The sequence below is a fragment of the Jaculus jaculus genome, chromosome 23 (assembly GCF_020740685.1).
Source record: "Jaculus jaculus isolate mJacJac1 chromosome 23, mJacJac1.mat.Y.cur, whole genome shotgun sequence".
In the NCBI taxonomy this organism is placed as follows: Eukaryota; Metazoa; Chordata; class Mammalia; order Rodentia; family Dipodidae; genus Jaculus; species Jaculus jaculus.
In genome coordinates this window covers 1,554,660-1,567,384 of record NC_059124.1, presented here as the reverse complement: position 1 = coordinate 1,567,384, position 12,725 = coordinate 1,554,660, and positions in this window count along the sequence as shown.

Sequence of the window (12,725 nt, the reverse complement as noted above, 5' to 3'; positions counted from 1 at the left end):
ATGTGGAAGAGATGTGGCTTTTTCTTTTCTGTTTGGAGATAGAATCTTGTATATCCCAGCCCTTGAAATCTCTGATTCCCCTGCCTCCACTTCCAGAGTGAGCTAGGTCCCCTTAGCAGCATGCTAACCTTGTGTTTGGGGTCGTCACCCACAGCCGGCCCAAGGAGCTCTGCCTGGAAAAGAGGAAGGAGTCCACAACCTAGAACTTGAGACGTCTGTTCTGTTTAATTTCTTTGTTTTCTTTTGTGTACTGACATTTTTCTTCTGTGTGCTTTTTTTTAAAAAGTCTCTTTTAAGTAGCCTATCTCCATGAAAGTATACTTAACTCATGATTGATTTTTTGCTGAAAATATGCTGTATTTTAGGCAAGAATAAAAGTTAAACATTTTAAGAGCCTGGCATGTGTCACTACCTCTTCTGCTTATTTTCCTGGAAGCACCAGCTACATCTTGGGCTTGCTGAAAACCTCACTAAGCATCCCCAGCATGGTGCATGGTGTGGCTAGCATTGCTGCTCAGGGGTTAGCACCTCAAAGGTCAGCGTCACCCCTGGACACAAGGGGATCTTGAGTCATCTATTTAGCAATGTGGACACACAATGCAAGTCATGGCAATGACCCAAGAAGGGGTCCAGGCAAGGGTTCAAATCCTACACTCCTCTGCTCTAGCTGGGAAGTAACCAAATCTCTAAGTACATTGTTGCCCTTCTGCACATGATACATGATCTCCCTGTGAGTGTTGCAATTTGTGTATGTAGTATTTCATTACTTTCATGTGTGTATATAAACTCTCCATGTAAATCTGTAAACTCCTGTATGTCGACAATAAACGTCATCACTTGCATGAGACCAACATGTCAGTTTGGAAAGAACTGACATCTTCCCTCTTGTTGTTCTTCCAGTTCATGAGCATGGCATATCTCACCGTGTAGGTTTTCTTACATATGTGTAACCTACGTGCTCCGATTGTCTGAAGTTCCTGGCTCTGGAATCATATCTGAGTATGTGGCCTCAGTAGCGTGCGATCTTGGGGACGTCCCCTGACCCTACAGAGCCACTTTTCTCATCTGCAAAATAGGGCCGTATCCATACAAGCTACAATTAGGAGACCAATGCCTGGTTTATAGTCACCACTCAATGGAGGCCTGCTTTGTGTTGTCAATGCCGCTGCCCACTGTTGTTGGAGCAGAAATTAGCAAACCCCAGATTTGTCTCAAAATTTTATGGGACTATAAAGAAACATATATACACACATATATATATTATGTATATATTTATATATATATATAAATTTATTTGAGAGAGAAAGAGGCAGATAGATAGAAAGAGAGAATAGGTGCACCAGGGCCTCCAGCCACTGTAAATGAACTCCAAATGCATGCACTGCTTTGTGCATCTGCTTACATGGGTCCTGGGGCATTGAACCTACGTCCTTAACCTTTGCAGGCAAACACCTTAACCACTAAGCTATCTCCAGCTCCAATAGTCTCATTTTTTTTTTTTTTTAGAAATACAGAAAGAGCAAAAGAGAGAGAAAATTGGCACACCAGGGCTTCAGCCACTGCAATTGAACTCGACGCTTGCGCCACCTAGTGGGCATGTGCGACCTGCGCCTGTGTCACCAGTGCATCTGGCTTATGTGGGATCTGGAGAGAGATCAGACCTGGGTCCTTAGGCTTCACAAGCAAGTGCCTTAACTGCTAAGCCATCACTCTAGCCCTAGTCTTTGTTGTTATTGCTATTTTTTATTTGTTTGTTGTTCAAGGTAGGGTCTTGCTCTAATCCAGGCTGACCTGGGATTCACTCTGTAGGTCTCAGGGTGGCCTCAAACTCACGGCAGTTCTCCTACTTCTGCCTCCCCAATGCTGAGATTAAAGGCATGCATCACCACATTCGACCCAAGTCTCATTTTTTTGTGTGTGTTTTTCTTTTTTTTTTTTCGAGGTAGGGTCTCACTCTGGCTCAGGCTGACCTGGAATTCACTATGTAGTCTCAGGGTGGCCTCGAACTCTCGGCGATCCTCCTACCTCTGCCTCCTGAGTGCTGGGATTAAAGGCGTGCACCACCACGCCCGGCTCCTAGTCTCATTTTTTAAAAGTAAAACTGGAGCCGGGCGTGGTGGCACACACCTTTAATCCCAGCACTCGGGAGGCAGAGGTAGGAGGATTGCCAAAGTTCAAGGCTACCCTGAGACTACATAGTGAATTCCAGTTCATCCTGGACTAGAGTGAGACCCTACCTCAAAACGGGGGTGGGGGGTGGGAAATGGGCTGGAGAGATGGCTTAGCAGATAAGGCACTTGCCTGCAAAGCCAAAGGACCCAGGTTAGTTTCACCAGGACCCACATAAGCCAGATGCATAAGGTGGTGCATGCTTCTGGAGTTCGTTTGCAGCAGCTGAATGCCCTGGTGTGCCATTATCTCTCTCTTTCAAATAAATAAATAAAATAAAAAATTTTAAACAATAATAAAAATTAAAAATGGGCTAGAGTGAGTGAGACCCTACCTTGAAAAGCAAAAACCAGAGGACTACTCTGAGACATGGGCAGGAGAGTGGCATAGAGACAAGGTGGTTTGTTTCTCCTAATAAGCACTAACTGTATTGTATTTTTCAAATTTGCCTCTGTGTGTGTGTGTGTGTGTGTGTGTGTGTGTGTGTACATATGTACCAGGGTCTCTTGACACTGTAATCAGATGCCTGCCTGGCTTTATATGCATGGTTGAAGAATTAAACCCAGGCTGGAAGGCTTTGCAAGTAAGTACCTTTAACCATTTAACCATATCCCCAGGCCCTATATTGTATGTTTAACCATTGTGTTATTCTTTAGATTATTTAAGAAAAAAATTCCAGGCGTGGTGGTGCACACCTTCAATCCCAGCACTCAGGAGGCAAAGGTAGGAGGATCGCCATGAGTCTGAGGCCACCCTGAGACTCCATAGTGAATTCCAGGTCAGCCTGGGCTAGAATGAGACCCTACCTCAAAAACCCAATAATAATAATAATAATAATAACTTCTGTGAAGTTATAAATAATTTTATTTTTGTGAAATTTACAAAAAGAATTTCTCTAAAATTGTCTCCCATGTGTACAACATGTCACCTATAATAGGAAAGATGGGAGGGGTGCATGATGACACACACCTTTAATCCCAGCACTCGGGAGGTAGAGGTAGAAGAATCACTGTGAATTCGAGGCCACCCTGAGTCTACATAGTGAATTCCAGGTCAGCCTGGGCTACAGAGCGAGACCCTACCATGACCCCCACCCCAATAAAAAAGGAAAGATGGTCAGCAGTTAAGGTGCTTGCTGCAAAACTTAACGGCCAGATGCACAAAGCAGGGTGTGCGTCGGGGCTTCGCTTGCAGTGGCCGGAGTCCCTGGCGCGCCCGTCCTCTGTGTGCTTATGTCTTTCTCGCTCTGCTTATCAATAAATAATTGTTAAAGTATTATTAAAGAAAGCAAATGAAGGCTGGAGGAATGGCTTAGCCATTAAGGTATTTGCCTGCAAAGCCAAAGGACCCCGGTTCAATTCCCCAGAACCCACATTAACCAGATGCACAATGTGGTACATGTGTCTGGAGTTCGTTTGCAGTGCCTGGAGGCTCTGGCATGCCCGTTCTCTCTCTCTCTCTCTCTCTCTCTCTCTCTCTCTCTTTCTCTCCCTCTTTCTCTGTCAAATAAATAAATAAAATATTTTAGGGGAAAAAAAGAAAGCAAATGAAAGAGACTCAACAATCCCTGCCAATTATATACCTAACAAAGAATAAATACTTTTTTGAGGTAGGGTTTCATTCTAGTCCAGGCTGACCTGGTATTTGGAAGTCACTCTGTTGTCTCAGGATGGCCTTGAACTCATGGGGATCCTCCTACCTTTGCCCCCGAGTGCTGGGAGTAAAGGCATGTGCCACTACACCCAGCAGAATAACTACTATCTGTAAAGAACTCCAAAAATTAAACATCCAAAAGAAAATTAATTACACAGTCTGAGAGAGTATGCTGAGTGAGAACACGAAAGGAGAGGTTGGGAGGATGAGCTGAAATCTGAGGCCGACCTGGTCTACGTGACAAGGTCCAGACCAGCTAGAGGTATATTGGGAGACTCTGTCTCAATAAAACCAACTACCAAGAAGAAAAGAAAGGAATGGATACTGGGCTCTTTCCCATGTCCCGTCACCTGCCAACCAAGTCAGGAATGGAGTTCCATTGGTTAAAATACTGTCTTGGAATTCTGGTAATGAATTCTGCCCCAGACGTCTTCCCAAGAACTCAGCCCCGAGCTCCCGGCGCAGCGCTGCCCAGCCAGCCAGACTCTCTCTGGGCGAACTCTGCTCCCGAGGTCCCTGGACGTCTGCTGAAGCCCTCGCAGCCCCCTTCCTTTACATTTGCTCTTCCTTGTTCCTGTCAGAGCAGAACCAACAAGCAATGAGAACTTACCAGAAGCCTAGATTTTCCCTAAGAACCTGCAAAGGGAGCTGAGCCCTAGGGTGGGAAAGGGTCAAGGGCACGTCAGCTCCTCTAGCGCTTGGACACCTGTGCTCTGTCCAGGTAACGGGTACCCTATTTCGGCCGCAGGGAAGCACCAGCTGTGTTCTTAGGATGTGAGGTGGGGGGCTTGGGCCTAGGGAGTCCCAGGGGTTAAGCCAGACCAATCAAATCAACCCTGGTGACCAGTGGGGTGAAAGATGTCACAGACAGATGGCCCTCACATCCTGGTAAAAGATTGTCTTGATTAGGTTAATTGAGGTGAGAAGACCCAAATTAAGTGTGGGCTGCCCCATTCCAAGGCCTGGGATCCTGGCCTGTATAAAAAGAAGAGAGCTGGCCAGACGTGGTAGCACACGCCTCTAATCCCAGCACCCGGGAGGCCGAGGTAGGAGGATTGCTGTGAGCTCCATGACCCTGAGACTACATAGTGAATTCCTGGTCATCCTGTTCTAGAGAGTGACCTTACCTCAAAAGAAACAAGAGAGAGGGCTGGAGAGATGGCTTAGTGGTTAAGACGCTTGCTGCAAAACCAAAGGACCCAAGTTCGACTCCTCAGGACCCACATAAGCCAGATGCACAATGTGGTGCATGCATCTGGAGTTCGTTTGCAGTGGCTGGAGGCCCTGGCATGCCCATTCTCTCCCTCCCCCTCTCTCTCCTTCTCTCTCTCTCTCTTTCTCTCTCCCCCTGCCTATTTTCCCCCCATCTCAAATAAATAAAGAAAAAAATTAAATTAAAAACCAAGAGAGAGAGGGAGGTAGTTGGCTGAGCACCGCATTCATCCTCCACTCTATCTCTCACTGTGGATTGAAGGTTTAAAAAAAAAGATTTTATTTCTATTTATTCATTACAGTCAGAGAGAGAAGGGAGAGCGGGAGAATGGGAACACCAGGGCTTCTAGCCACTGTAAATGAACTCCAGACGAATGCACCACCAGGTGCATCTGGCTAACGTGGGACCTGGAGAATCATTGAACCTGGGTCCTTAGGCTTCACAGGCACACACCTTAACCGCTGAGCCACCTCTCCAGGGTCAAAGGAGCGTGAGCTGCCTCTGACTGCTGCTGCTCTGCCTTCCCTCCTTCATGATGGGCTGGAACCTGGACCTGTAAGCCCAAGCAGCCCCTCCTTCCCATCAGTGACTTTTGTCAGGTTTGTTGTCCCAGTAACAAGATGCTAACCAACACAAACTTTCGGCACATACAAAGCCTAGGGTCGGGGCTGGGAAGATGGCTCAGGAGTTAAGGCACTTGTTTGTGAAGCCTAAGGACTAGGTTCGATTCCCCAGTACCAACATAAAGCCAGATGCACAAAGTGGTGAATGCATCTGAAGTTTGCAGTGGCTAGAGGCCCTGGTGTGCCCATTCTCTCCTCTCTCTCTCTCTGGAATAAATAAATACATGAAAAAAAAAACACACAAAAAAAAAAAAAAAAAACTGGGCTGCATTGACCAGATAAACCAGAACTATCGGCATTGACTATGCAGCATGAGGTTTTTTATTATTTTTACCTAAAGATGTCTCTTTTTGGTAATGACAAATGCGTTTTTTAAAAAAGCCTGGTTTTTCTCAATATACCTTTAAAGGTTTTTAAATTGTTTCATATCTGGTCAAGTGAGATTTTTAAGAACTTCATTTTTAATTTGTAATAAAAAGTTTACAACTTGATTTAAAAAAAAAAAGGCCACAAACTGCAAGCACCTGTTAATAAAGGTCTTAAATAAAAAATAACAAAAAAAACTGGGCTAGAGAGATGGCTTAGTGGTTAAGGTGCATACCTGTGAAGCCTGAGGACCCAGGTCCAAATCTCCAGGTCCCATGTAAGCCAGATGCACATGGTGGTGCATGCGTCTCAAGTTCATTTGCAGTGGCTGGAGGCCCTGGCGCACCCATTCTCTCCACCCCCCATCTCCAATAAATAAATAAAAATAGATCTTTGAAAACAAAACAAAACAAAACCTAGGGTCACAATCCTGGACTGTGGTGACAACATCCTACACAATTTCATCATTGGCAGTATCTGGACTCTTAGACACTTGTTCTTTTAGATGGATTGTGTCACCTGCCTACAGAAATCCCTGCTGCGTTCCACTCCCAATGAGGAAAGCTATGTCTCATCGCTGGATTATCACGTCCTACTTTGTTCCTTAACACATCACTCAAGTAGGCTGGAGGGTTTCAGGTAACTTTTGAGAACTGCAGCTTGATGCTCTCAATGCAGCATGGGATTCTAGGGTCTTTGCATTGAGCAGGGTGGTCAAAGGCACCTGGCCTCCTCCCCCGGTGTCTTCTGGGTTCCCATAACCTCGGTGCTAGCCCTTGGCTCATTGTAGCTCACTCCTGAGGCAGCACACACTAAGCTAGGCTCTTCCTTCTTTGGGCTTCCAGAGTGCCCTGTACTTCTCAATTACTGCACTTACTAAATTGCATTTTAATTGTGTGCTTAATGTCCTCCTGACTGTCCTAAGAGGGTGAGGTCATGGGAGAGGAGCTTTTGATCTGCTGAGTGAATGCCATGTCTGAGGCACAAGTCACACTTGTTGGTCAAAGACAGTTGTATTAAGGCATATTTGTCTACATTTTCAACCGTGTATTTTTTCTTCATATCTGGTTGAACAAGCCTGCCCATCTGACAACATAATTATAAAAAGAATAACAGGTAACATCAGACATATGCTATGATGCATGGCTTTGCATACGTTAGCTTTGTAATGCTCCAAGTAATGCTATAGTATTAAGAGGTAATTGTTGCTATTTCAGATTTTCAAATTAAGAAATGAATTCCAGACCCCACACTAAAGCCATATTATTTTTATTTATGATGTTTGGTTATGATGTCTTATTTATGATGAGCATGGCTCATCAAGCCATAGGTAAATGTGTATATTCTGTATCTATAAACATACCCTGTGACACCCAGGTCCTCTGAATAAACCAGGGCCCAAAGCCTGAATTCATCATGGAGGTTTGCAGATTTCCCCACATTTCCTTTCAATATCTGGACATTTGTGCGTTCAAGTGAATTGTCTCTACTTGACTTAAAAAAAAAAAAAAAGGACTGGAAAGATTGCTCAGTGGTTAAGGTACTTGCCTGCAAACTCTAACTACCCAAGTTCAACTCCGCAGTACCCAAGTAAAGTCAGATGCACAAAGGGGTTCATGCATCTGGAATTCATTTGCAGTGGCTGGAGGCCCTGGCACACCCATTCTCTCTATCTCCTCTCTCTCTCTCATGCAAATAAATAAATAAAAAGTATTTTTAAAAAACACAACTTTTGGGCTGGAGAGATGGCTTAGTGTTAAGGCGATTGCCTTCAAAGCCTAAAGATCCAGGTTCGATACTCCAGGTCCCACAAAAGCCAGATATAGATACACAAGGTGGTGCATGGTTAGAGGCCCTGGTGCGCCCATTCTCTCTGTGTCTGTCTCAAATAAATAAAAATAAATATTAAAAAAAAAACACAACTTTTGCCGGCCGTGGTGGCGCACGCCTTTAATCCCAGCACTCAGGAGGCAGAGGATTGCCATGAGTTCGAGGCCACCCTGAGACTTCGTAGTGAATTCCAGGTCAGCCTGGGCTAGAATGAAACCCTACCTCAAAAAACCAAAAAAAGAAAAAGAAAAGAAAACACAACTTTGATGACATGAGAAATCAGGCTGTGAAGAAGAAAACAAGAATCTGGCTGTTGCTAGAGGAGAACGCTGCTTGGAGTCCTGCTGGTTTTGTTTGTTTTGTTTTTCTGGTGTTGAGGACTGAACTCAGGGCCTTGCAAACACCAGGCAGGTAGTCTACCATTATACTACAGTCTCAGCCCTGTTTTGCTTTAAATATTAGATTTCAGCAGGCACACATTTCTGTAAATTGAAAGAACAAGGAGAGGGACCAAAGACAGAATAGACAGTTGGTAGTCTAAGGCTCAAGAAGGAGTCGAAAGGAGAAAAAAGACAGAAAAGCCAGAAAGCAGGCAGAGGAAAGGAACTCAGAGGATGGAGAAGAACAACCTCTTTCACTGAAACAGACTGGTGTGGGGAGGTGCTCGGTAAACCCGGGGTGCTTGAGCTTCTCGGGGAGAGCCCGCGGGAGTTCCCACACTGACTTCTGCATCCTCCTATAGTCAAAGTCTGGAGCACCGGCTCAGAATAAGATCAGTGATGAGGGAAGCTTGAAGAGTTACGGGTTAAAGCAATCCTTGAGGAAGTGAGAAGACCGTAAAAAGCAGTATGGCTGGGTCGGTTTTCCCCAGCCAGAGCCCGGCTGACAGGAGGCTGACAAAGCTGACTAGCTGAACCCTGGGCATTTTGCCAGCTGGGTTACGCAGACCATTGTGATGCCATTTAAGACACCTCAGGAGGTTTATTGTGATGCTCCGTGATCTGGAAGCTCCAGAAACTCAATAATGCCAGTTCTGTCGTGTGTGTGTGTGTGTGTGTGTGTGTGTGTGTGTGTGTGTGTTCATGTGTGCCATGGCAGGCATGTGAAGGTCAGAAGCAACTTTCTTTCCTAAAATATTTTTATTTATTTATTTGCAGTGAGAGGCAGAGAAAGAGAGAGAGAATGGATGTGCCAGGGCCTCCAGCCACAGCAAATGAACTACAGACGCATGTGCCACTTTGTGCATCTGGCTTTACGTGGATCTTGGGAATTGAACCCAGGCCCTCAGGTTTAACAGGCAAGTGCCTTCACTGCTGAGCCATCTCTCCGGCCCCAGAGGCAGCTTTCAGGTATCGATCCTCACCTCCTCCAAGGTGGTCTTACACTGTTCACTGCTTTTTTTTTTTCAGCAGATTAGCAGGTCCCTGAATTTCCAGTGAGTTTTCCCGTCTCCATGATTCTTTCTGCCCATAGGCATGGCTGGGGTTTCAAACACCTGCCGCAGTGTCCTGCTGGGGTTCTGAGCTGGAGTACTCACTCATACTTGCACAGCAAGTCCATTACCCACTAAGCCAACCCGCCAGCACCCAGTTCTATCCATTTCAAAACAAAATTGCAACGGCAAGAAATCAGTGTGCAAAATGTGTGACTATAAAACAGCACTATAGCAAACCTTCACCAAATCAAACATCACAAACAAAAGACCGAGTGACTTTAACGCGTATGGCTTTACTCTATTAGAAACACATGTGTGCTTTCATCTACTCATATGGCACATTAAAAATCTAGAATTTTCTTTCTCTTTGCCATATCTCCCGTGATCAATACAGTAGTTGGCATATGTTAAGCATTAAGGTGTTTTATTAATGAATATCAAGATATGACTTCCTTTTGCAACAGTAAACGTGTTCCTGAGAACTGTGCTCTTGGTTAATGTATGATTCAACTTCACACAGATGTTCAACTCCCTAAAGTAATTAATAAGTTAATGGTCTCAATAAAATGCCAACGAAGTGCTATTGAGTTAGCCAAGACTTCATTAAAGCTCAAGTAGAAAAAAATAAATATGCAAGAGCAGACAGGAAAACACGAAGAAGAAACAATAAAAAACAAAGACAACAAATATCAAAACGCATTCCAAAGCCTCCATAACTAAAGCAATGTGGTAGAGAGACAAGTAGAATGGAACAAGGAGATACGGGTCTAATTACCTACAGAAGTTCATGTACAATGAAGATGGTGTCTGAAATCATTTGGGGGCTCAGATGAATTTTTATATAAATATGATGGAACAATTTGGTTAGCCATTTAGAAAAGATAAAATTATGTCCCTCAGATTGGAGAGATGGCTTAGCAATTAAGGCATGTACTCACAAAGCTGAAGGACCCAGGTTTGATCCCCCAGTACCCACATAAGCTAGATACACAAGATGGCACAAACATCTGGAGTTCATTTGCAGTGGCTGGAGGCCCTGGAGCACCCATTCTCTCTTCCTCTGCCTCTTCTCACTCTCTATCTCTCTTTGAAATAAATAAATAGAATGTATTTTTTAAAATTATGTCCCTCACTCATGCCTCGTGTACGAATACACCTCAGGGGGAGAGGCTCTTAAGACCTACTGGCAATTAACGGTTGCTACAGGACACACTAGTTTACTGCCCATGCTCCTTAAATAACCCCTGCCGCCCATGCTCCTGTGAATAACCCCTGCCGCCCAAGCTCCTGTGAATAACCCCTACCACCCAAGCTCCTGTGAATAACCCCTGCCACCCAAGCTCCTGTAAATAACCCCTGCCGCCCAAGCTCCTGTGAATAACCCCTGCCGCCCATGCTCCTGTGAATAACCCCTGCCGCCCATGCTCCTGTGGATAACCCCTGCCGCCCAAGCTCCTGTGGATAACCCCTGCCGCCCATGCTCCTGTGGATAACCCCTGCCGCCCATGCTCCTGTGAATGACCCCTGCCGCCCATGCTCCTGTGAATGACCCCTGCCGCCCATGCTCCTGTGAATGACCCCTGCCGCCCATGCTCCTGTGGATGACCCCTGCCACCCATGCTCCTGTGAATAACCCCTGCCGCCCATGCTCCTGTAAATAACCCCTGCCACCCAAGCTCCTGTGAATAACCCCTGCCGCCCATGCTCCTGTGGATAACCCCTGCCGCCCATGCTCCTGTGAATAACCCCTGCCGCCCATGCTCCTGTAAATAACCCCTGCCACCCAAGCTCCTGTGGATAACCCCTGCCGCCCATGCTCCTGTGGATAACCCCTGCCGCCCATGCTCCTGTGAATAACCCCTGCCGCCCATGCTCCTGTGGATAACCCCTGCCGCCCATGCTCCTGTGGATAACCCCTGCCGCCCATGCTCCTGTGGATAACCCCTGCCGCCCATGCTCCTGTGGATAACCCCGGCCGCCCATGCTCCTGTGGATAACCCCTGCCGCCCATGCTCCTGTGGATAACCCCTGCCGCCCATGCTCCTGTGGATAACCCCTGCCGCCCATGCTCCTGTGGATAACCCCTGCCGCCCATGCTCCTGTGGATAACCCCTGCCGCCCATGCTCCTGTGGATAACCCCTGCCGCCCATGCTCCTGTGGATAACCCCTGCCGCCCATGCTCCTGTGGATAACCCCTGCCGCCCAAGCTCCTGTGGATAACCCCTGCCGCCCATGCTCCTGTGGATAACCCCTGCCGCCCATGCTCCTGTGGATAACCCCTGCCGCCCATGCTCCTGTGGATAACCCCTGCCGCCCATGCTCCTGTGGATAACCCCTGCCGCCCATGCTCCTGTGGATAACCCCTGCCGCCCATGCTCCTGTGGATAACCCCTGCCGCCCATGCTCCTGTGGATAACCCCTGCCGCCCATGCTCCTGTGGATAACCCCTGCCGCCCATGCTCCTGTGGATAACCCCTGCCGCCCATGCTCCTGTGGATAACCCCTGCCGCCCATGCTCCTGTGGATAACCCCTGCCGCCCATGCTCCTGTGGATAACCCCTGCCGCCCATGCTCCTGTGGATAACCCCTGCCGCCCATGCTCCTGTGGATAACCCCTGCCGCCCATGCTCCTGTGGATAACCCCTGCCGCCCATGCTCCTGTGGATAACCCCTGCCGCCCATGCTCCTGTGGATAACCCCTGCCGCCCATGCTCCTGTGGATAACCCCTGCCGCCCATGCTCCTGTGGATAACCCCTGCCGCCCAAGCTCCTGTGGATAACCCCTGCCGCCCATGCTCCTGTGGATAACCCCTGCCGCCCATGCTCCTGTGGATAACCCCTGCCGCCCATGCTCCTGTGGATAACCCCTGCCGCCCATGCTCCTGTGGATAACCCCTGCCGCCCATGCTCCTGTGGATAATCCCTGCCGCCCATGCTCCTGTGGATAATCCCTGCCGCCCATGCTCCTGGGAATATCCCCTGCTGCCCATGCTCAAAAAATCCCTGCCGCCCATGCTCCTGTAAGCAACCCTCGTGAAACTCCATGAGTCATGAAAAAGAAAGAAGAAAGAGACTTCCGGTTAAGATGGCGGCATAGGTACCACGCCAAAGCAGCCTGGGGGGAAAAAGACCAAAAAAACTCAGCAAAATATACACTTTTACTGAAAAGTGAGGTGTATAGGAAATTGAAGCGGCAGCGGAGAAGTAGGAGAGATCCAGAGCATCCAGAGCCCGCACAGGCTGGCAAAAGCGTCTCCATCAGCTTGGCCAACTGCGGCGGCAGTGGTGCAACAATAAGCCGCCAGGCTCGGCTCCAGCAGCAGGAAAAGCCAGGTGCGGGATTTTCCCCTCACACCGCGCTCTCCGCAACTCAGGAAACGTGAGGGGAGAGCGGCAGCGAGCAGCGGAGGAGCAGACCGCGAGGTAGAAGAACAC